Here is a 25,258-nt window from a genome sequence, read left to right as displayed (position 1 = left end):
ATTCTGTAAGGTGAATTTCTTGAACTGGAATGGCTGTATGTGAGAATTGCCAGTCCAGGTTTATAAACTCTGTCGACATCAAAAGCACAACAATCTGACCAAAAGGAAACTTGGGTAAGCTTTGCATGTTCTTGGTCCAGCAGGACATAACTGCCCAACTTGGTATGCAGTGGATCATGCATAAACCAATGTGAGGAATAATCCTCTTTAAACTTGCCCTTATTCATCTACCTATGGCAGATATACCAGTGCATTTGCTTCAATTTCAGTCTCTCTTTCTAAACGTGCAGTTTTAACCTGCAGACCAAAGTCAACACAGCATCTCTCTCAGACGGCACCTTACATGGAGAGCTGTGTAAGGGAAAGGCAGGGTGGGGGTAGAATGTGGAGACATGAGGGTGGAATGAGCAACAGATAGGTTTAAGATGAAGGGGAAAAGATTTAATAGGAATCTGAGGGGGTAACCTTTTCACACAAAGGGTGTTGGGTGTATGGAACGAGCTGCCAGAGGAGGTAGTTGAGGCAGGGACTATCCCAACCTTCAAGAAACAGTTAGACAGGTACATGGATAGGACAGGTTTGGAGGGATGTGGGCCAAATGCGGGCAGGTGGGACTATTGTATCTGGGACATGCTGGCCGGTGTGGGCAAGTTGAGCCCGTCCTGTTTCGTCACTGTATCACTCTCTGACTATTTTGATTCTCTGATCACACAATGCAGCCCGTTGTCGAGTACAGTGAGAATGACAGCTCCTTGTTCATCTGTTTTGCAGGGCTTTGGGTGAGGAGTGGGACCGGGATGATCATGAAGGATGGGAGCCAGTTCACCTGGGTGTATCGCGCCCCACAGCTGGGTTACTGGGCAGCAGCTCTGCTTCCCCTCAGCCAAGGTAAGTGAGCTAGCCTTGTCCAAATTTACCCTCAGTAATCAGGGAACCACTAGTATCCGTGAGCCATGGGGTTGTCAACTTCCGGGCCGGGAGGCCGCCATTGGTGGAGCGAGAGCCGCTGGCTGGTGAGGTCACGTGGGGCGCGGGACGGTGACGTCACCCTTTGTCCCGTATTTGGGAGTGAGGAAGTTGGCAACCCTACTAATACGGGACAAGGGCGGTCCCATACGGGACAAACTAATTTAGCCCAAATTACTGGATGTCCCGGCTAATACGGGACAGTTGGCAACTCTAGTGAGCTGATCTGAACCCAGACATTTGTTTCTGAGCAGTTCTTGCGATTGAATCTGATGGTGATGTGGCGTTCTGGTGCACTGTAATGTATGGTCCTGTGGTTTACCCACAGCAGCATTGCCAAGTTTTGTCAGGTGTCGAAAAAATGAACCACTGGACCTCCTGCATCTATGGAGACGTTGTAACAGCCCTCTCTCCCTGGACAGACGAAGGCTGCCCTCTCTCCCTGGACAGCCTTCAATTTGGATGAAGGGCCTAACCAAAATAAGAAGGATATTCTAACATAACAAGTATCAATGTTTGGACTTAATAGCAAATGGAACTTGTACTAATAGAGTCATACATTGTGGAAACAGGCCCTTCGGCCCAACTTGTCCACACTGACCAATATGCTCCATCTACACCTGCCCGCACTTGGCCCATAACTCTCTAAATGCACCTGTCCTATCCATGTACCTGTCCAAATGTCTTTTATAGGTTATGATAGTACCTACCTCAACTACCTCCTCTGGCAGCTCGTTCCATATACCCACCACCCTGTGTTGAAAAAAAAGGCTTCTATTAAATCTTTCCCCCCTCACGTGAAACCTATATCCCCTGGATCCCGATGAGCAAAAGACTCTTTAAGATCATCTGTCATCCTCCTGCGCTCCAAGGAATAAAGTCCCAGCCTGCTCAACCTCTCCCTACAGCTCAGACCCTCGAGTCCTGACAATATCCACCTAAATCTTCTCAGCACCCTTTTCAGCTCGACAACATCTTTCTTATAAAATGGTGACTAAAACTGGGCATAATACTCTAAATGTGGCCTCACCAACGCCTTATATATCTGTAACACGACTTTGCAACTTCTATACTCCATACGCTGACTGATGAAGGCCAGTATGCCGAAAGCCTTTTTAACCACCCTAACTACCGATGATACCATTCAAGAACTTCTTACTTACCTAGCATCCTGAGGGCCAATGCATCCCAAATCAGTTGCAGCTAATCATGTACTTTTTAAAGTGTAGTCCTTGGTATAATTTTTAATAAATGGCCGCATAATGCTCAGCAAGGTCCTACAATAGACAATAGACAATAGGTGCAGGAGTAGGCCATTCGGCCCTTCGAGCCAGCACCGCCATTCAATGTGATCATGGCTGATCATTCTCAATCAGTACCCCGTTCCTGCCTTCTCCCCATACCCCCTGACTCCGCTATCCTTAAGAGCTCTATCTAGCTCTCTCTTGAATGCATTCAGAGAATTGGCCTCCACTGCCTTCTGAGGCAGAGAATTCCACAGATTCACAACTCTCTGGCTGAAAAGGTTTTTCCTCATCTCCGTTCTAAATGGCCTACCCCTTATTCTTAAACTGTGGCCCCTTGTTCTGGACTCCCCCAACATTGGGAACATGTTTCCTGCCTCTAACATGTCCAACCCCTTAATAATCTTATACGTTTCGACAAGCAGCAATGAGGTAATGATTATTGTTGGTTAAGCTCAGGGTAGCGGGGAACTCAGTTCTTTCATATAATGCCCCAGGGTCTAAGGTGGTTTAACATTGGGTCTGAGGGGTAGGACCTCTGGCAGTGCAGCACACTGTCAGTACTGGTGAGACGTCAGCCTGAAGTCTGGGCTGAAGTATCTGCAACAATGTTTGAGCGGCTGATTCTGAGGCAGAGGGCCAACCCACCCAGACATGGCTGAAGCCCCGAGTTAAAGGGACCGCTTCATCTGTTCAACAGCATTGCACTGATTCTTCATATACATTGATTCACATTCCTACTTGATCTCCCACTGGCTCAGCACTTCAACTCCCCCTCCCATTCCCAATCTGACCTTTTTGTCCTGGGCCTCCTCCATTGTCAGAGTGAGGCCCAGCGCAAATTGGAGGAAATGCATCTCATATTTTGCTTGGCTAGTTTACACCCCAGTGGTATAAACATTGATTTCTCTAACTTCCGATAGCCCTTGCTTGCCCTCCCCATCCCCTCCCCCTTCCCAGTTCTCCCACCAGTCTTACTGTCTCCGACTACATTCTATCTTTGTCCCACCCACTCCCCTGACATTAGTCTGAAGTAGGGTCTTGACCCGAAACTTCACCCATTCCTTCTCTCCCGAGAAGCTGCCTGACCCTCTGAGTTACTCCAGCATTTTGTGTCTACCTTCAATTTAAACCAACATCAGCAGGTTTCTTTCCTGCAGCATTGCACTGTTTGTTCTGAAATAAGTATTTGCCAATTTTACCATAATAAAGCCCAGTTGCTCGTAGCAACTTGAAGTGGGGTTCTGGCAGAATGACAGAATGTCATTGTGAAGGAACTGTCAGATCACTGAATTCTCAATGATTTGCCAAGTCCAGAGAAAGTGTTTAAAACTTTTAATTAAGGCACAACGGTTAAACAGCATCAGAGCAGGTGGGGGGTTGGGGAAGGAAGGGTGGGAGGAGGGGAGAGAGGTGGGAAGGGGGGAGAGGGGAGGAGGGGAGGGAGTGGGGAGGGAGGGTAGGGGGGAGAGGGGTGGTGAGGAGAGGGTGCTGCACCAATGCAGGCAACCCTGGGGGGGAGAGGGAGTGGGGGAGAAGAGGGGGGGAGGGGGGATGGAGGGGGAGGAGGGGAGGGAGGCAGGGGGGAGTGGGGGAGGAGAGGGTGCTGCACCAATGCAGGAGTAGTTTAGGCCCAACAGGTTTACTTGGTCTAGTTACAACTAAAAGACTAAAGTGAACATAACTAGTAGGCAAAAGACACTGGACATTGAACTAACACTTTCACACAGAGCACACTGCTGAAGAACAGGCTTCCTTATCTACAGAGGGTGATTGAGATGTACCAAGCACCCTTGCATCAAGAAGGGCTCATTGTTCACAGTGAAGATAAACACAAAGTGCTGGAGTAACTCAGCAGGTCTGGCAACATCTCTGGAGAAAAAGGATGGGTGACATTTATTTTTCAGGACCCTTCTTCAGTGTGAAGGTCAGGGGGTGGAAACTAGAGGTTAGAAAAGGCCAGAACAAAGTAAGGCCGGCAACAGATGACCAAGGAAGGGTGGAGCCCACAATGGCCCATTGTTGGCTGGGGAAGAGGTGACAAAGGGATACAAGGATGAGAACAGTGGAACATTGGATGATTAGGGTGGGGGAGGGGAGGGGGGATGGGGAGAAGGAAGGCAGGGGCTATTTAAATGAGAGAAATCAACGTTCATGCTACTGGATTGTAAACCGCCCAAGTGGAGCACTCATTGTTCACCATTCTGTTTAGGTTTCTCAACAGTTGCAATCTTGCAAATCTTGAGAATTGCCCTTTGCAGGGACTATCGCAATGTTTAAGATTCATTAGACAGGTACGCGGATAGGACAGGTTTGGAGGGACATGGGCCAAACGCAGGCAGGTGGAACCAGTGTAGATGGGGCGTGTTGGTCCGTGTGAGGGGGTTGGGCCAAAGTCATACACTGTGTGGGGATGATTCTATGACTCTAAGGCAGTGATCCTTGAGAAGAAGTTATGATCTTGAACTGAGGAAGACCTTCTGGTGAAGGTACTTTCACGGTGCTGTCAGGCAGTGAGTTCCAGAAGTTGGACGTGGTAATGGTGAAAGAATGGTGATATTTCCCGAGATCACGATGGCATGTGTCATGGACCTGAGGGTGGGCTGGCGGGATGGGAAAGGTGGTCAGAGCGTGTGTTGGGTAGTCACGTCAGCAGGAGGGTTGGGGGAGGGCTACGTGGGGGACTGGTGAGGGGTTAGGGGGCTGCGATTAGCAGTATGGTGGGGGGTTCTTGGAGTGCACAGCAGCATGCTGCTACGTGTGCTTGGCAGCTGGGAGAGTCCCGCCAACCCTCTCGCCTGTCATTAATAAACTGAGGAGCTGGGCTGGTGTTGGCTGAGTTTCGTGGGTAAGTGAAAGGGCCGTATTCAGAGACGAGTCAATGGTTTTGTCATGAGATTAGCAAATGGGGTGGGTGAGTGTCAGTAAAGGGTTCAGGTAGGTTTCACCACCTTGGTGGTTGTGTGGGGCTGGGAGCCAGGTAGTTACAGGGGAACAGAGAACTGTACATCTCCATATTTCTGGTTTCCTTCTCCGCCAACTCAGTCCCAAAGAAGGGACTCGACCTAAAACGTCACCTATACCTTTTTTCCACGGATGCTGCCTGACCCGCTGAGTTACTCCGGCACTTTGCCACACTGTTGCTGTACAGCACAGCAATAGGCTCTTCCATCCTCAATGTCTAATCCTGTTGTGTCCTTTGACATCCGACTTCATCGTCTGTAACTCCCCACTTCTTGTGTCGTCTGAAAACTTACCAACCCACCGATCGACATTGTCGTCCAACTCATTTACACATCACAAACAACAGATCCCACCACCCATCCCTGCGGAACACCACTGTTCACAGCCGTCCAGCCAGAACAACGCCCTTCCACCATCACCCTCTGCATTCACCACTGCTTTACACAGAGGAGACCAAACATGCATCCTCTGCATCTTCATCTTAACCATCATAATAACAATCATAATCGTAATCATACTTTACTAGCCAAGTATGTTTGGCGACATACGAGGAATTTGATTTGCCATTCAGTCATACCAATAAAAAGCAACAGAACACACAAAATGCATTTTAACATGAACATCCACCACAGTGATTCCTCCACATTCCTCACTGTGATGGAAGGCGAAAACAAAAGTTCAATCTCGTACCTTCTTTGTTCTCGTGCAGGTGGGGGCCTCGAACCTTCCGTTGACGGGACGATCTTGACTCCCGTAGCCGGCAGTCGGGCCCTCCTCATCGGGGCGATCAAGCTCCTGCATCGGGGGGGGGTCTCAGCTTCCCCCGCGTCGGGCGCTCGTACCAGGGTTAGGGCTAGTCGAAACCTTCTGCGTCGTTTGGAGCTCCCGACATCGGTCTCTACCCGAGACGGCGAGCTCCTCGATGGTGGTCCGCAGGCCACGGTTGGAGCGTCGATCCCAGGCAAGGGATCGGCTCCGATGGTAAGTCCACAGCCTTGCAGTGAGGCTCAAAGTCAGTCCCGAGCAAGGCCGCCAGCTCCTTGATGTTAGGCCGCAGAGCGACCGGAGATACGATCCGGAAAACAATCGCATCTCCAGGCAAGGTAAGAGATTGAAAGAGATTATAGTTCATTCAGACAACTTCCACGTGCTCTACCCCCAATCACTTTCATCACCTCCCGTGAGGCCATAGATGGGGTGAATGCAGAGTCTTTTATCCAAAGTAGGGGAACCAGCAGACATGGGTTTAGGGCGAGAGGGGAAAGATTTAATACTCTTTCGCACAGAGGATGGTGGATATGTGCAATCAGCTGCCAGATGAATAGTTGAGGCAGCTGTAACAGCATTTGAATGTCATTTGGAAGGGTGGATGGGTAGGAAAGGTTTAGAGGGATATGGGCAAAACTCTGACTCCACAAAAAACTCAACCCAGTTTGCAAGAATGAACGGTCTCAATCTGAAACATCACCCATTCCTTCTCTCCAGTGATGCAGCTTGACCCACTGAGTTACTCCAGCATTTTGTGTCTATCTTTGGTTTAAACCAGCGTCTGCAGTTCCTCCCTACACAGGCCTCAGCTTCATAATTCATAAGTCAATCTCTGCTTTACAAGTGCCCAGTGTCTTGACCTCCACAGCCGTCTGTGGCAATGAATTCCACAGGTTCCCAGACTCCAGTGAGGTCCATGCCCTGGGACGTCTGCTTTAAGTAACATACTGCTGAGGTGTTGCACCTTGGAGCCAACCATTTGTTTGGACTTCTCCTCACTACAAGGTCAAAGTCTCCATTGCATTGTATTTTTCATTGAAATTAATTAGCACTGTGCACAAAAGCATGAAATGATCCAGCTCCAAGCAAGCTATCATTCACAATAGACAGTAGACAATAGGTGCAGGAGTAGGCCATTCGGCCCATTGAGCCAGCACCGCCATGATAATGGCTGATCATCCACAATCAGTACCCCGTTCTTGCATTCTCCCAATATCCCTTGACTCCGCTATCATTAAGAGCTCTATCTAACTCTCTCTTTTCCTCATCTCCTTTTTAAATGGCCTACCCCTTATTCTTAAACCTTGGCCCCTGGTTCAGGACTCCTCCAACATCGGGAACTTATCGAATGATCTTATCGAAACATATAAGATTATTAAGGGGTTGGACACATTAGAGGCAGGAAACATGTTCCCAATGTTGGGGGAGTCCAGAACAAGGGGCCACAGTTTAAGAATAAGGGGTAGGCCATTTAGAACGGAGATGAGGAAAAGAAAATTCAGTCAGAGTTGTAAATCTGTGGAATTCTCTGCCTCAGAAGGCAGTGGAGGCCAATTCTCTGAATGCATTCAAGAGAGAGCTAGATAGAGCTCTTAAGGATAGTGGAGTCAGGGGGTATGGGGAAAAGACAGGAATGGGGTACTGATTGAGAATGATCAGCCATGATCATATTGAATGGTGGTGCTGGTTCGAAGGGCCGAATGGCCTACTCCTGCACCTATTGTCTATTGTCTAACATGTTTCCTGCCTCTAGCGTGTCCAATCCCTTCAATAAGATCCCCTCTCATCGTTCAGCGTATACAAGCCCAGTCGCTCCAGTCTTTCAACATACGATAGTCCCGCCATTCCTGGAATTAACCTTGTGAACCTACGCTGCACTCCCTCAATAGTAAGAATGTCCTTCCTCAAATTTGGAGACCAAAACAGCCCACAATACTTCAGTCTCACTAGGGCCCTGTACAACTGCAGAAGGACCTCTTTGCTCCTATACTCAACTCCTCTTGTTATGAAGGCCAACATTCCATTAGCTTTCGTCACTGCCTGCTGTATCTGCATGCTTACTTTCAGTGACTGATGCACTAGGACACCCAGATCTCATTGTACTTCCTCTTTTCCTAATTTGACACCATTCAGATAATAGTCTGCCTTCCTGTTCTTACCACCAAAGTGGATAACCTCACATTTATCCACATTAAACTGCATCTGCCATGCATCTGCCCACTTACACAACCTGTCCAAGTCACCCTGCATTCTCATAGCATCCTCCTCACAGTTCACACTGCCACCCAGCTTTGTGTCATCTGCAAATTTGCTAATGTTACTTTTAATCCTTCATCTAGTCATTAATGTATATTGTAGATAGCTGCGGTCCCAGCACCGAGCCTTGCGGTACCCCACTAGTCACTGCCTGCCATTCTGAAAGGGACCCATTTATCCCTACTCTTTGTTTCCTGTCTGCCAACCAATTTTCTATCCATGTCAGTACCCTACCCCCAAAACCATGTGTAATTTTGCCACTAATCTAGGCGGGACCTTATCAAAGGCTTTCTGAAAGTCCAGGTATACCACATCCGGCTCTCCCCTGTCAATTTTCCATGTTATTCCACTTTTTAAGAAAGGAGGGAGAGAAAACTGGAAATTATAGGCCAGTTAGTCTGCCATCAGTAGTGGGGAAGATGCTGGAGTCAATTATAAAAGAAGAAATTGCAGAACATTTGGATAGCAGTAACAGGATCGTTCCGAGTCAGCACAGATTTACGAAGGGGAAATCATGCTTGACTAACAGGACACACAAAATACATTTCAACATGAACATCCACCACAGTGTCTCCTCCACATTCCTCACTGTGATGGAAGGGGACAAAACGTTCAACCTCTCCCTTCTTTGTCCTCCCGCGGTCGGGGCCTCTAACCTTCTGTTGACAATAGACAATAGACAATAGGTGCAGAAGTAGGCCATTCGGCCCTTCGAGTCAGCACCACCATTCAATGTGATCATGGCTGATCATTCTCAATCAGTACCCCGTTCCTTCCTTCTCCCCATACCCCCTGACTCCGCTATCCTTAAAAGCTCTATCCAGCTCTCTCTTGAATGCATTCAGAGACTTGGCCTCCACTGCCTTCTGAGGCAGAGAATTCCACAGATTCACAACTCTCTGACTGAAAAAGTATTTCCTCATCTCCATTCAAAATGGCCTACCCCTTATTCCTAAACTGTGGCCCCTTGTTCTGGACTCCCCCAACATTGGGAACATGTTTCCTGCCTCTAACATGTCCAACCCCTTAATAATCTTATAAGTTTCGATAAGATCTCCTCTCATCCTTCTAAATTCCAGTGTATACAAGCCTAGTCGCTCCAGTCTTTCAACATACGACAGTCCTGCCATTCCGGGAATTAACCTAGTAAACCTACGCTGCACGCCCTCAATAGCAAGAATATCCTTCCTCAAATTTGGAGACCAAAACTGCATACTCCTGCATTGGGGGGAATCTCAGCTCCCCCGCACCGGCCGGCGATCTACCCCGGGTCGGGGCCAGTCGAACGTCGTGCGGCTTTTGGAGCTCCAGACTCTCGGTCTCAACCCAAGACTGTGAGCTCCGCGATGTTAAAGTCCACAGGCCACGGTTGGAGCGTCAATCTCAGGCAAGGGATCACACGCTCAGATGTTAAGTCCACGGCCCCGCGGTGGGCTCAAAGTCAGTTCCGGGCAAGGCCGCCAGCTCCATGATGTTAGGTCGCAGAGCGACCGGAGATACGATCCTTAAAACAATCGCATCTCCGGCAAGGTAAGAGATTGAAAAAAAGTTTCCCCCAACCTCCCCGCCCACCCCCCCCCCCCCCCCCCCCCCAGCCCACCCCCCCCCCCTCACATAAAACAAACCAGAGAACATTAACACAGACTATTAAAACTTGCCAAAAAAAAATGTTTTAAGTTTGAAAAGGGCAGACAGACTGTGGGCGAGGCATCCATCGTGCGTCGCCCCCTGGTGGCATATACTGATCAGGATCATCTGTGAATCTGGCTCTTTTAAAAAAAATTACAAATACATTATTCCAAAAACAAAACCAACATACAAAGTGGTAATGTGATCAGATCTAAAGCCGCCTGTATCGGCAGTCTACAAAAACAACAAATATCAAATTAAAACCCCGCCATCTTTGTCAACAATACATTCAGCCTCCCGCGGCGACCAGCGTTCACGGAAGGCCTCCAGAGTGCCCGTGGACACTGCGTGTGCGTGTTCCCTCTCCAGGGACACGCGGGCACGGACGTAAGCCCGGAACAGGGGTAGGTAGCCGACCTCTGTGAGGCCGTCGACTACCCGCTGCCTGGACCTGCGGATGGCCATCTTGGCCAGGCCCAGGAGCAGACCGACAGGGAGACCCCCTCCTCCCTCCTGACCCTCCCCCCTCTGTACCGGGTGCCCAAAAATTAAAAGCGTAGGGCTAAAATTGAGCCAGAACTTGAGGAGCAGCCCCTTCAGATACTGGAACAGGGGCTGTAACCTCACGCACTCTGTATACAAATGGTACACGGTCTCCTCCTCACCGCAGAAGCGACAGGCGGCAGACGAGACCGTGAACCGGCTCAAGTACCTGTTACAGGCCACAGCCTTATGCAACACTCTCCACCCCAGGTCCCCGATGTAAAGCGGGACGACCCCCTTATAGAGAGACCTCCACTGGGGACCGCTCCCGCCATCAGGTGGTAACACTGACCGCCAGGGTGTGTCCGGACGGAAGACGAGAGCGGGGAAGTGGAGAGTGTGCAGGAGCAGCCTGTACAAGACGCGCCTCTCCGCGTCACGGAACGGCACGCTGGGCATCTGGGAAAGGCGGCTCATATTGTGTAGGGTCGGCTCTCGGGAAGGGACCCGGGCCGTGGGCCCGATGAGCAATTCCGACGGAGCGGGGGTAAGCCCAATCGGAATCGCTCCACGCACACGCCTCTCCTCGACACCCACCGTGACAGGGTGAGGACCGGCCCCCCTCACAACCACAGCACGCCCCTCCCCCCGAGGGGCAGCGCCCTGGCTGAAGGTGACCAAATTCCTGGCTCTCAGGAGATCACGGTAAAAACCGGGCAACTCCCGCCTAGCGCGCTGACTCATGCCCGCTACCGGAAGCCGTGATCCCTCCTGGAGGCAGCACCCCCGGCAGAAAAAGGTACGTGGCCAGCGAGTGCCATCTGGGAGGGCAATCGGAGTACACGTACCTCTGCAAGGTCCTGAGTCGGAGGGCTGCCACCTGAGTGCGGACGCAGACCAGCGCCTGACCGCCCTCCTCCAACGGGAGACTCAGAACCCCAGCAGAGACCCAGTGGTTCCTCTCACCCCAGAAGAAGTTAACTAACCTCCTCTGTATCATGGCGATGAAACGAGAGGACGGGACCAGAGTGGCCAGCCGGTACCACAGCAGAGAGGCCACCAGCTGGTTTATGACCACAGCCCTACCCCGATATGATAACACACCAAGGAGGCCTGACCAGCGCCCCACACGGGCGACCACCTTCGCCTCCAGCTCCTGCCAATTCGCCGGCCAAGCCCCCTCAGTGGGACTCAGGTAGATCCCCAGATAGAGGAGGTGCGTGGTGCTCCACGCAAACACTGCCATCTCCTCGGGCAGGGAGTCCACCTGCCACTTACCCACCAAGAGACCAGCACACTTCCCCCAGTTGATCCTGGCGGAGGATGCGGCTGAGAACACCCGCTGGCACTCACGCATCCTCCGCAGGTCAACAGGGTCGGTGAACATTAGTAGCACATCGTCGGCGTAGGCCGAGAGAACCACCTCCACCCCCGGCCCCGGCAAAGCCAAACCTGCCAGCCGCCTCCGTAGGAGGCACAGGAATGGCTCCACGCAGAGGGAACAAAGCTGGCCGGACATGGGGCATCCCTGACGAACCCCCCTCCCAAAGTGAATGGGAGCCAACAAAGAGCCATTGATCTTGACCAGGCACTCTGCAGCAGTGCCCAAGAAGGTAGTCGTGCTCCACCCTGTCGAACGCCTTCTCCTGGTCGAGGGAGAGGAAGGCGACTGACTGAGCAGCCCCCTGGGACAGGTAGATCAGGTCCCGGACCAGGTGTGAATCTGGCTCTGGGAGTTGTTCCTGGGTCAGATACGCGCAGTGGAAATGTTTCAACGGGACGTTCCCCCTTTGGAAAATCCTGGCAGATCCCAGGACCAGGTCTACTCTCCACCGTATACATTCACCACACCTCTCTGCTGTTTATTGTGTCATCTCAGGGGATTGAAATAGAAAAGTTCCAGTGTTGATGTTTGAACTTTGTGTGAAACACTTACTGGGAACAAAATGATGTGGAGTAGTATTTCTTCATTTAACTAATATCCTGGTGGGTTCGTACAGAACCTTGTAGTTTATGTTCCACAGTGCAGTAGTAAATGCAACAAATTGTGCTTTCTTAATAACACTGTCTGCAAAAGATCTTATTGTATCATCTTCCCTCTCCCCAATCCCAATGGTTCAATGGTGCTTTTATTGTCACATGTATGAAGTGCTAACACAATTTTTTATCTTACAAACAGTCCAGTAGATAGTTGCTGTACCCCCGATTAGCAAATGGTTTACTGAGTCCGCATGGAAGATGCGCCATGTTTTGGTGCCATTTTGCTGCATTTGGCGCCATTTTGAAAGCCCACGCTGCAGTTCTTGGAAGCGGTGCCTGTTGCAGGCAAGGCCCAGGCTGTTTCGGGCCTCCACCCATCTCCTTCCTTGTACATCACATTCCTTTCCCACCTCACCTCCCTGACTGAACATACTTCCAAGCAACTGCTTACGGTTGATGAGTTAAAGTGTTAATGACCAAGGGTGAGGTGGGGACGTAAACACATTGTCGGTCTTCAGAGTACAGAACAAGCTGTCACCAAATGCCTCTGGAGCAGGTGGAGGTTGAGAGGAGGTTATGACTGGAGGGAGGGGGATGGAGGACGTGCTGTAGTGGGTGGGGAAATAGGTTTGTTGGCCTGGACGGACTGTCATTATTATTTAACATCTCCATTGTTCATCTGCCAGCAGATGATACGAAGCTGGGCACGAGGAATATTTTCTACAGACAACTTTTAAAAATGTTAAAGATTTAATAGGAATCTGAGGGGTAACTTTTTCACACAAAGGGTGGTGGGTGCATGGAACAAGCTGCCAGAGAAGGTAGCTGAGGACAGGGACTGTCACAATCTTTAAGAAACAATTAGACAGGTACATGGATAGGATAGGTTTGGAGGGATCTGGGCCAAACACAGACAGGACTAGTGTAGATGGGACATGTTGGCCGAAGTGGCAAGTTTCCACACGGTATCACTCTGACTGGATCTGTTTCTGTCAGAAACTGAGTTTCTTCAGAAGATTTAGTTGCTAACTCTGTTTTTCGTCACTTCTTTACAGCTGCAATCAACAGGTCAAGGTTTGGAGACCTGACCACCTACCACACCATCTTCTTGCTCACCATCCTTGGAGCCATGGCCCTCTTGGTGCTTGTGCTGCTGTGCTTGCTTCTCTATTACTGCAGGTAAACCCACCATTGAGTGAATTGATTAATTTTCTTTACAAGTGGTGTCATGTTTCTATTCCTCATCTGTGTCCCCCCCCCCACATCCCACCCCACATTACCTGTCTCTCAGCAATCACTGGGTCCCTGTAATACAGCAGAGTGGGACATGTTGGGCTAAGGATTATCTCCATGACAATTTAACTCTTTGGACAAAGGTTTAAGGTGAAGGGGAAAGATTTAATAGGAATCTGAGGGGGTAACCTTTTCAAATAAAGGGTAGAATAAGCTGCCAAAGGAGGTAGTTGAGACAGGGACTGTCGCAACGCTTAAGAGACAATTAGACAGGTACATGGATAGGACAGGTTCAAAGGGACATGGGCCAAATGCAGGCAGGTGGGACTAGTGTAGATTAGACATGTTGGTCGGTGTGGGCAGGTTTGGTAGAAGGGCCTGTTTCCACACTGTATGACAATGACTCTATGACTTCTGGACCTCCTTGAGTTTTTGCTGGGTTATGGGCATCACTGATGAGGCCAGCATTTATCGACCATTGCCTTGGTGGGAAGCTGACCCCTTGGAAATCTCACAGTGCTGTTGAAGAGAGAATACCAGGAATTGGACCCGAGTTCTCTTACATCTTTATCCTTCCCAGCAGCAGTGGTGAGGTGGGCAGCCAGGTTGGAGGGGGTATGTGGGGGGGGGGGGGTAGAGTGAAGTGGGCAGCCAGGCTGGAGGGGGTATGTGGGGGGGGTAGAGTGAGGTAGGCAGCCATGCTGGAGAGGGTATGGCGGGGGGGGGGGGTAGAGTGAGGTGGGTGGTGAGTGGTTGGTGGGGGGGGGGGAGAGTGAGATGGGCAGCCATGCTGGAGGGGGTATGGCGGGGGGGGGTAGAGTGAAGTGGGCAGCCATGTTGGAGGGGGTATGGCGGGGGGGGGGTAGAGTGAGGTGGGTGGTGAGTGGTTGGCGGGGGGGGGGTAGAGTGAGGTGGGCAGCCATGCTGGAGAGGGTATGGCGGGGGGGGGGGGGGTAGAGTGAAGTGGGCAGCCATGCTGGAGAGGGTATGGCGGGGGGGGGGGGGTAGAGTGAAGTGGGCAGCCATGCTGGAGAGGGTATGGCGGGGGGGGGGGTAGAGTGAGGTAGGTGGTGAGTGGTTGGCACGGTTGGGTGGTGGGAGTTTGGGGTTGGTTTCTGCTACTGGTGCCTGTGCTCAGGTGGGTGTAGAGGCACGCAAGCTCATGAAGGAGGGAACTGGTGCATCTACAGCCCGTGTGGCCGGGTCCCTGAGGAAGAGTAGATGTATAAATAGAGGGCCTTCTCCGAGCAAGATCCCCAGAGCCAGCCCATGACCCGATGGGGGAACTCCCTTCAAGCTGAGCTTCTGTCAAGCGAGCAACACCTTAAAAACTTACAGAAACAAGGAACTGCAGATGCTGGTTTACACAGAAGCATACGGTGTCTGGACAAACTCAGCAGGTCAGGCAGCATCTGTGGAGAACATGGATAGGTGACGTTTCACAGAGTGCTGGAGTAACTCAGCGGGTCAGGCAGCTTCTGTGGAGAACATGGATAGGTGACGTTTCACAGAGTGCTGGAGTAACTCAGCGGGTCAGGCAGCATCTGTGGAGACATGGATAGGTGGCATTTTGACAATTGAGGTGGGGGCCATTCTGAATGGTCTTGGAGCGGTTCAGAGTGCAAATGGCAAGCGTGCATCAGAACGATTGATTGAAAGATACAGCATGAAAACAGACCGTTCGGCCCACTGATTCCATACTGGCTGCACTGGTTCTGTGTTATCCCACATTCTCATCCGGTCCCTACACACTGCAGGCAATTTACAAAGGTGATTAACCTACAAGCCCCATACGCCTTTGGGATGTGGGAGGAAACCGGAGCACCTGAAGGAAAGCCACGTGGTCACAGGAGGAACGTGCAAACACCAGACAGACCGCACCCGAGGTCAGGATTAAACCCGGGTCTGTGGTGCTGTGAGGCACTACTGTCATTGCTGCACACCGACGGTAGAAAGTTGCCAACTGGTGCAATGATTCATGACAGGATGTCAAATCCATGCTGGAGTGCAGAGCAGCATAGAAGTTTGGAGCTTAATTGAGTTTTTTTGTCGAGATGACAAAGATGATCATTGAAGGTAGAAGAGTAGAAGCTGTTGACGTAAATAAAGTCCCTTGTGAGAGGCTGGTCCAGAAGATTTGGATGCATGGGGACTTTGTTGTTTGGATTCAGAAATGCTTACTCATAAATACAGAGGGTGGTGGTGCAAGGGAGTTATTCTGCAGGAGGTATGCGACACTGGAGTGCTGCAGGAATCTGTGTGTTGGGCCTCTGCTGCTTGTGATGTGCAGAAACCACTTGGGCATAAATGTAGATGGTTCCTAAGTTTGCTAACAACACAAAAATTGTTGGAACTGCAGACTGTGAGGAAGACTGTCAAAGTATACGGCTTTCCTGGCATTCTCTCTTCAGCAGCACTGTGAGATGTCCAGGGATCATCTTCCCACCAAGGCAATGGTCAATAAATGCTGCCCTCGTCAGTGATGCCCATACAGAGGGTGGTTGGTGTTTGAGTTTAGTTTATTGTCATGTGCACCAAGATACAGTGAAAAACTTCTGTTGAGTGCTAACCAGTCAGCAGAAAGACTACAAATGATTACAATCGAGCTATCCACAGTGCACACACACATGATCAAGGGAATAACGTTTAATGCAAGATATAGTCCAGTAAAGTCCGAACAAAGATAGTCCTAGGGTCTCCAATGAGGTAGGTAGCAGCTCCGGACTGCTCTCTGGTTGTGGTAGGATGGTTCCATTGCCAGATTACAGCCGGGAATAAACTGTCCATGAATCTGGAGGTGTGCGTTTTCACACCTGTTCCCCTCTTACCTGATGGGAGAGGTGAGGAGAGGGAGTGGCCAGATTGCGACTCGTTCTTGATTATGCTGGTGTATGGAATGAACTGCCACAGCAGGTAATTGAGGCAGGGACTATTGCAGCATTTACGAACCAATTATTATCAAGTACATAGATGGGCAGGTTTAGAGGGATACTAGACCAAGTGGACCCGTTGGGCCCAAACCTCTCCTGCATTGGTGCAGCACCCCCTCCTCCCCTCCCTGCCTCCCCTCTCCCCCCATGCCCCCCTCTCCCTCCCTCCCTCCCCCCTCGCCCACTCACCCCATCCCTCCCCCCTCCACTCCCCTCTCACCTCCCCCTCCCACCAACCCCCCTCCCTCCACCCCCTCCCCCTCCCCCTCCTCTTCCCCTTCCATTCCCCCCCATTCCATCCCCTCAACCCCCCTTATCCCCCTTCCTCCTCCCTCCCTACACCCCCCCTTCCCCTCCTCTCCCTTACCCTCCCCCTTCCCCCACCACTCCAACCCCCCTTATCCCCCCTCCTCCTTCCCCCCTCCTCCCTCCCTCCCCCTCCCCCCATCCCTCCCTAGGAGTTAGATTTAAACTTTAAATTGTGAATTACTTTAAAAATATGACACCGATTTCAATGAAACTTCTTCCATTAGCACCAAAGGGACGACGGTGAGTAAGGTGGGCCTAACATTGTCACACGATCATGTACTGTTTTGACTGCAGTTCAGGAACAAACAAACGAACAAACGAGAATTTTGGTTTATAGATGGCCAAACACAGGCAGGTAGGACTAGTATAAATGGGACATGTTGGTCGTTGTGAGAAAGTTAGGCCAAAGAGCCTGTATCCATGCTGTATGACTCTATGATTCTAAGAAAGGTCTCAACCCGAAACCTTGCCAATGTCCTCCAGAGATGCTGCCTGACCCGCTGAGTTACTCCAGCACTCTGTGTCTTTTTGTAAACCAACATCTGCAGTTTCTTGTGTCAACATTGTACAATTGCAATTGTCAGTGTGAAGTCGATCAGAAATCTTCTGTGACACCAGGGAACAGTGAAATGTGCTCCAGTTCCTGCATTGCTAACTGAGTGGTCTTACATTAGCTTCATGTACAACTCATTCAGAGGGTTTCACAAAAGCACGTCGCAAGCCCAGTGAATTGTGAGAGATGGAAGCACCAGTAGATGGCGTTCTGAGCTTGGAGCCTCTCTCAGCCTCCGGCTCACACTGCCTCTGCTGGTCAGTACTCACACTGCGTGGGAGAACGGAACAACAGGATTCGAACATCTACATACTAAAACTCTCGTTTGTTTGTTTGTTTGTTCCTGAACTACAGCCAAAACGGTACACGATAGTGTAACAATTTTAGGCCCACCTTACTCTCCGTCGTCCCTTTGGTGTTAATGGAAGAAGTTTCATTGAAATCGGTGTTATATTTTTACAGTTATTCACATTTTAAAGTTTAAATCTATCTCCTAGAGAGGGAGGGAGGGAGGGAGGGAGGATGGGAGGGAGGCGGGAGGAGGGAGGATAAGGGGGGGTTGAGGGGGATGGAGTGGGGGGAGGGGGAGGAGGGGAGGGGGGGGGTGAGGGGGCGGGAGGGGGAGAGTGGATGGGTGCAGGAGAGGGTGCTGCACCAATGCAGGAGAGGTTTGGGCCCAACGGGTCCACTTGGTCTAGTCTCCTTTAAACTTTTCCCCTCTCACCTTGTTGCAATGCCCTATCGTGTTGGACATTTCCACCCTGGAACAAAGCCCTGACTGTCCACCCTGTCTATGCCTCTCACAATGTTATACACTTCTATCAAGTCTCCCCTCATCCTCCAACATTCCAGGGGAAACAATCCAAGTTTATCCAAAGATAGACACCAGAGAATAGGTGACGCGGGTCGAGACCCTTCTTCAATCTGAGAGTTGGGGAAAGGGAACAGAGAGATGCAAAGGTTCAGAGAACAAATGAATGAAAGACAGAGCAACGATGATCAGGGAAAGGTGGAGGTGGGAGGAAACTGGAGCACCCGGAGGAAGCCCACATGGTCACAGGGAGAACATGGAACTCAACACAGCCAGAGCCCGAGGTCAGGATCAAACCCGAGTCTCTGGTGCTGGGAGGCAGCAGCACCACCCGCTGCATCACTGTGCTGATCATATTTTCTTCTGGTATATCAGATAGGAGTTTCCTCTCGGGCAGTTTCATGGAATCATTAGCACTACAGTAGGAGTGCGTACACTACGGGAGCGAGAGACCTCCAGATATTGCATCCATCCATATTTCCATTTGGCAGAGGAGGCCATTTAGCCCAGTGTGGGCATGCCAGATCTCAGAGCAATCGCATTCCTCCACTGACATCCCTGCAACCTAATCCCTCTGGCAACATGCCCACGCACTCCCCTCATCCTCCCACTCAAGGGGCAAGTAACAGAGGCCATTACCCTACCGACCCACACATCCTTGGGACGAGGGAAGACACCAGGACACTGTGTAAATGTGGTGACAGGCAGAACATGCAAACTCCAAAAGGCAGTGCTCTGGATTGAACCTGCGTGTACAGTATGAGATGGATACTGGATTTATGCCAATGATATGTGCTGTGTTACAGAGGCCTCACGGCACCAGAGACCCAGGTTCGATCCTGACCTGGGGCGCTGTCTGTGTGGAGTTTGCATGTTCTCCCTATGACTGCATGGATCTCCTCCGGGTGCTCTGGTTTCCTCCCACATTCCAAAGACGTGCAGATTTGTTGATTAATAGGCCTGTGAATTGCCCCCAGTGTGTAGGGAGTGGATGCGAATGTGGGAGAACATAGAACTAGTGTGATCAGGTGATTGGCGTCCACTCGGTAGGCCTGTTCCTACATTGTATCTCTAAACTAAATTAAATAAACCAATGGTGTAATCATACGCCGCTGGTAAAGATATAACCGGACCTCACTGCTTGCAAAATGAATCTAGAGGCAGCACAGTTGCTGCCTTACTGGGCCTGATACCCGGGTTCAATCCTGACCACAGGTGATGACTGTACATTTCCCTGTGGAGAACGTACAAACTCCAACTCCAACACAACACAAACGACTTTAAGAACAGTGATAAATGCTCCTCTCCCACATTCCCAGCCATGCAGAATCACTGGGGAAGGTGAGACCTGGACAAGCTGAGCTGGTTGCACCTGAACTGTGTAGGAAAAAAACTGCAGATGCTGGTTAAAATCGGAGGTAGACACAAAATGCTGGAGTAACTCAGTGGGTCAGGCAGCATCTCGGGGGAGAAGGAATGGGTGACGTTCCAGCATTTTGTGTCTACCTGCACCTGAACTGGAGTAAGTTCAAGATTGCTGTGGGGGTTTGTTAGCGCTTTTTGGAGAGAGGTTAATGAACTTGTCTGGGGAATGAGCCACAGGTCAGGACGATAATAGTGGGTGAGGAATAGACAAAGAAGCTGGAAAACTAATGTCAATCCTAGCGGACGAGCCTGCTTAGATGACAAACACACTGGAGGGAAGCAGAGCTGGAGTGTTATTGTTACACAATGCGTCTGACAGGTTGGGTGGTGGAACTGAAGCCAATGATTAGCAAATGGGAATGTGAAGTTGTTGCTGTCACAGAGATAGTCATAGAGTCACTGAGTGATACAGCGTGGAAACAGGCCCTTCAGCCCAACTTGCCCACACCGGCCAACATGTACCAGCTACACTAGTCCCACATGCCAGCATTTGGTCCATGTCCCTCCAAACCTGTCCAATCCATGTAAAACCTGTCCAATCCATGTAGATGTGGTTGAAAGTTCAAACTCATTTAGTAAGACTTTATAATATAACACTTCTCAAGCCAAGTATTGAGCTTGAAAAGATTGGCAAAGTTGTCACCAGGGTCACTGGGGCAGTTTTTGGCAAAACCAGTGCAGACTCTTGACTGAGTATAAAGTTCTAACTCATTTAGAACTGTCTTTATAATGTAACACTTCTAAAGCCAAATATTGACTTTGAAACGACCTGCAATACATTTGAAAGCTGGCACCTGGATCAGGTAGTTTTCATGTGGACATGTGGTGACTTGAAGCAGGTAGTAATTCTACTAACAGTGTTTTTTAATTCAATAGGCGAAGATGTCTAAAACCGCGGCAACAGCACAGAAAATTGCAGATTGCTTCCACTTTGGACAACTCCAAGAAGGACCAGGCCACCTCCATGTCTCACATCAACTTGATCAGTACCAGCCACCTGGAGTCAGTGTCCTCCAACGGGGACATGGACATTCACACGCCCATCCTCAAGTCTGCCTTCAGTACATCTCGAGAGTTTGAGAGCTCTCGGGAAGAGTTCTTCAAACAGATTCCGTATAGGGATTCAGGTCCAAAGACGAGGCACCTCAGCAAGGCATCCACTGACACTTTGGCCCACAGAGGGAATTCCAAGGAAGACTACCACAGGACGGTGGAGAGCTTTCCGTTGAAGGTTGCCAGGTCCATTGATGCTTCAGGAGAGCTGGAGCCGCCTCTAATGGATGACTACAGACGCAGCTATACCTCGATGGTCTCACAGCAGCCAACAGATGAAAAGGGCAGAGAGATTCAGGCTCGGCGCATTTTGGCTGAAAGTAAACTTTGTGCAAATGATCCACCCTCACCTTCTCCACTGCCACCACCTTTCGAATCTCTCGGCCACAAAATGGATAAGCCTTCGGAATACATGATGTCTCAATCTGTTGACCATCTGGCCAGGCCTACAACCCTGTCCCAGCCCGGTCAACTCATCTTCTGCGGATCTATCGATCACATGAAAGACAACATGTACAGGAATGTCATGCCTACTCTGGTCATTCCCGCCCATTATGTGGGATTGACTTCCGATTATCCTTGCATGGAGCCGTCAGGGAGCGGCGCGATGGAACAGCTGGAGATGAAAGGGATGCAGATGGGAGTGCCATTGTCCCATCAGCCTGGAGCTCAGCAGTATCAACATCAAGGCCAACAGGCGACCCCTCAGTCAGACGGTGGAGAAGACAAACCATGGGGCCCCCATTCCTCTTCCATGAGTGGCCCAATGGCAGTATTACTGAACGAGTCAGCTATGGCACAGATGAATGGGGAACTGCAGGCGTTGACCGAGAAGAAGTTCCTGGAGCTGGGGGTGAAGCCTCAGCACCCCAGGGCCTGGTTTGTGTCGTTGGATGGCAGATCCAACGCTCACGTTCGGCACTCCTACATCGACCTGCAGACCGGGGAGAGGATCAGCAGCAACGACGCCAGCCTGGATTCTGGAGTGGACGTGAACGAGACCAAGCTAGGGAGGAAGCCCAAGGAGGAGCGGGAGAGGCACGCTCCCGGGAACACGGCCTACAGCAAACTGGTCTACGTGGAGGACAATGAGCAGAGCAGCAGTGAAAGCAGAACAGCGATGTGCTCCCCAGAGGACAACTCGCTGACTCCTCTACTAGAGGAGAGCTCTGAACACAGGGAGACTGTTAATCGAGAGCACAGCAGAGGCAACAGCATGAGGAGCAGCAGCGAGACCCGCCGGGATTCCACCACCAGCCCAGAGGAGGAGATGCAGGACCAGTCTGAAGGGGCCGACGACCAAGGGGAGAACAAAAAGAGCCCTTGGCAGAAGAGAGAGGAACGCCCACTGATGGTGTTCAACCTGAAGTGAACAGCGCACTTGACTTCTCCAAGACCTTGAATCAAATCTTCACAAGTTTTTTGAAAACGCATCAGCATCCCGTGAGAAAACCTGAGCACAAACAACGGAAATCGATGAAGTCTAAAGCAACAAAACCCAACATGCCTCTTGTATTAGGGCCCCAGACCAAGGAAGCAGCAAACCCATTCTCCCTGAATTTGTGCAACTCTATATCGCTAAGCTGAAACAATGGTTAAAAAGGAGGGAAGGATCTCAGTGATGCAACTGTAGGCCTTCTGTCAGGGCAGATCGAACAAGCGTTCATGTTGTCTTTAGAACTTATAGCTGAGTTTTTGTTAAAAAAAAAGTCATTGTGGTACCAACCCACACAATAAACTCACTGAATTTGTTTTTCCTGAGGAAGATGAAAAGACTATATAAAGGTTCAGTCCTTTTTGTTATTTTAATTGGAACAACCCTACCAAATGAAGCATTTTCATGCTTGAGGATCAGTCATTTTACATGTCAGGACTTTTTTGAATAGAGGCTTTTTTGGAAGGTAGATTTTCTTTTCCTTTTTGTGTATCGTGCTTTCTTTAACTTGACCCTAGACCATCTCCAGTAGCAGACCATTCAGATCAGGTCCAGGACTCTCCAAGTGCCTTCTTTATGTCTAAGTTGTGCAAAAAAAACGGAGGGAAAGCAACTCTTACTGACTGCACTGATGTAAAGTGGAGAGTGGTGATCGGGAGCCTAAAGTTAGGAAGTCAAAGATTTTTATACTTATTTTGTGATGTTTAATATGTGCAGAAACAGCTAAAGAAATGTTTCCCCATTGCCAATGTGATTTTTCCTGGACTCTGGTCAATATACCAGGTAGGAAAAACTAATCTGTATACAGTTAGTTCACAACAGCGTTTAATACATAAGTTGCATCTGAATTGATTGCTTAATCAACATTGGAGGTGAAAGATGAGAAGGAGATGTACTAATGATGCATTTGTAGATCTTTTGAGTAGATCAGCTAATGTACATGACGACTGGACACGCTGCAGCGATCCTAGGTGTAAGGTGGAGTGGCCAGTTCACGGTGTGGAAGGTGTGGGATGTGTGAGAAAAGTGTATCCATTTGTCCTGAAGATATGGGTGGGACAGTGATGGAGGGGAGGGGGATTGGGTCAGTGCCTTGAAAATGGGCAGCCGCCTATTTATTGTCCTCGTGGTATATGTGGGGGTCCATGGAGACATGATGCTGAGATCCATGAAGATCATGGCATTGATCTATGGAGACATGATGGTGAGATCCATGAAGATCATGGCATTGGTCTATGGAGACATGATAGTGAGATCCATGAAGATCATGACATTGGTCTATGGAGAGGAGGATCCTTAGACTGAGGACGGACCCATTTCATATGTAGACGCAAGGAACTGCAGATGCTGGTTCACAGAAAAGGACATAAAGTGCTGGAGTAACTGAAGAGGGTGACAGCATCTTAGGTGATGGGTCCCAGCCCAAAAAGTCACCTATCCATATTCTCCAGAGATGCTGCCTGACCCACTAGAGTTATTCCGTGTCATGTGTAGTTTGGGATGATACAATATTACTAGGACAGTATCTACCATTTTCTGAATGCAGCTTGTTGGAGCAAGTCAAAGGATGAACAAGGGAGTGAGTAAATGTTTTGAAGAGTATCCCATCATGAGGGTTCTTGACTGGTTTGTCCCAGACCATTGCTGCTGTGCGATGTGCTCACTGCCCTCGACCCACACAGCTCCCCCACCTCTTGGTATCGGGGTTGTCTACGCCTACATGGGAAACCAAATTCAAGTTGCATCCTGCTGTCCCAATGTAGGTGTGACCAGGTCAGGTGTCCACACAGGTCTGCCAACTAGACACACTGTACCACAGTCATGGTAGGTAACACACTTGCTCCTCCATTGTATTATCATTTCAGGATAAATGATTTTATTTGCTTCAACGTATGAATTAGTTGTTAAATCAACTGAACTGAATGGTAAAAGACAATTTTACTTCTTTTGAATCCCTTCAGTTTGACATCTACAAGTACTATATACTTCTGAAGATGACTGATTTGTAGTTGAAAACAAAATGAAATATTTAATTTGGGTTTTCCAAACAAGTATTTATTTCTTCCTATCTGGCCATTGCCAGCAAGGTCAGCATTTAACACGTGTTCCAAAGTGTTGTTTAAAAGGGGTGATGAGTTCGTTGCCTTTCTAAACCACTGGAGTCCGTGTTGTGAAGATATTGCTACTGTGCTTTTGATTCAGTCCCATGATTTTATTTCCAGGAGGGATCAGCTTTGTACTTCCCAGTTGAGTTGTAAAGCCATCGTCAAACAACTGGGAAGCAGGCCCTTCAGCCCAACTTGGCCAAGCTCACCAAGATGCCACATCTACACAAGATGCCCCAAACCTGCCCACGTTTGGCCCATATCTCTCTAAACCTTTCCTGTCCATGTATCTGTCCAAGTATATTTTAAATGTTGCAGTGGTAGATGCCTCTGGCAGCTCATTCCCTATACCCACCAGGAAAAGGTTGCCCTTTAGGTTCCTATCAAATCATTCTCTTCTCGCCTTAAACTGATGTCCTCTGGTTCTTGATTCTCCTACTGGGTGAGAGACCCTGTGTATCAACACTATCTATTCCCCACACGATCTCATCATTCATCATTCTCCTATGCTCCAAGATGGGAAGTCCAAGCCTGCCCAGCCTCCCCTGTAGCTCAGGCCCTCAACCCCTGGCAACATCCTCGTTCCTCCAGCACTCTGTGCTCTGCTCTGTGCAGTGAGCTCCCTCCCCACTTCAGCTTGTGTGTGACCCTGTGTTGTAACTCAATTTAGCAATAGTCAGCTGCAGGAAATAGTTCTGACATATTTGCTTTCTTTTTATGGATCAAGTATTTCCTATTGAATAACTGGATATAGAGTATCAGCACATATTGCATATTGGTAGATGTGGGTTTAAACCCAGTTCAGGGCACTGGGGAGGGGGTGGGTGGGTGGGGGTGGGGGGGATATTCCATCTGAATATATCCAGTAACTTTAGCTGCAGTTTGCAGGACATACTACAATTGAACCCAAGTCAAACATCCCATGGAAGAGACAGAGAGTACAAACTTTACTCCAATATCTAAACAGCTTCCACCCCACCTGCAGACACAAAGAACTGCAGATGCTGGTTTATACCAAAGATAGGCACAGAGTGCTGGAGTAACTCAGCGGGTCAGGCAGCATCTCTGGAGAAAAAGGATGGCTGACATTTCAGGTCAGGACTGAAGAGATCTG

General features: G+C 49.7%; 1 pseudogene; it reads left to right on the top strand.

Annotated features, from left to right (window-relative positions):
• Window positions 1–771: 771 nt before the first annotated feature.
• On the top strand, window positions 772–24,947 carry LOC144590169 (protein FAM171A2 pseudogene; annotated as a pseudogene).
• Window positions 24,948–25,258: the final 311 nt, after the last annotated feature.

Source organism: Rhinoraja longicauda, unplaced genomic scaffold, assembly GCF_053455715.1.
Source record: "Rhinoraja longicauda isolate Sanriku21f unplaced genomic scaffold, sRhiLon1.1 Scf000147, whole genome shotgun sequence".
Lineage (NCBI taxonomy): Eukaryota > Metazoa > Chordata > Chondrichthyes > Rajiformes > Arhynchobatidae > Rhinoraja > Rhinoraja longicauda.
Note: the sequence above shows the minus strand (reverse complement) of the source record. Positions and strands in the feature narration are given on the sequence as shown.